This window comes from Mus caroli, chromosome 13, assembly GCF_900094665.2.
Source record: "Mus caroli chromosome 13, CAROLI_EIJ_v1.1, whole genome shotgun sequence".
Classification (NCBI taxonomy): Eukaryota; Metazoa; Chordata; class Mammalia; order Rodentia; family Muridae; genus Mus; species Mus caroli.
In genome coordinates, this window is record NC_034582.1 from 23,202,463 (window position 1) to 23,203,131 (window position 669).

Sequence of the window (669 nt, forward strand, 5' to 3'; positions counted from 1 at the left end):
TGACTAAGACAATGACAATATTAGTTATTACCTTGCCAATGACTTCTCATGTAGGGTTGATACTTTATATTCAACTCCTCTCTTCAGGTTGGGATTTGGGCTGTTGTCAACTCTCACAGGGTGTACTCACTTTATCACATTCACTCATTTGTCAGGCTGTGTCCAAAGGACAAAATTTTGTATTTATTCTCCCTTCCTTCCTTCCTTCCTTCCTTCCTTCCTTCCTTCCTTCCTTCCTTCCTTCCTTCCTTCCTCCCTCCCTCCCTCCCTTCCCTGACTTTCTATAATAAAGCTCTAAAACCATAGAATGTCTCTGCTCATCAAGGCCCACTGCACTTAGAGGATGAGCCATTTCTAATCTCCTGATGGAAGGCTTTCCTGTGCTCTAGTCAAGATCCACTCTCACAGGTTTTGGGAACCTCTCTTCCCTCACCCCTCTCTCCCATAACCCTGGGGCTTTAGGAAAGTAGCCCCCAGGCTCCCAGGTTGGGCTGCCCCTTGTTCACCCCCCAGATGAGTAGGTCAAAGGCTTGGATGCCCACCCACGACTGAGTGTAGAGTGTATGGCATCTCTCCCATGTCTGCCTGACCAGAGTATAGGTGGTACTCTGGCATGGTGTGGGCCTTCCCTATTCCTCCTCTCCCCCAGGGCCTCCTTTTTTAGTTCTA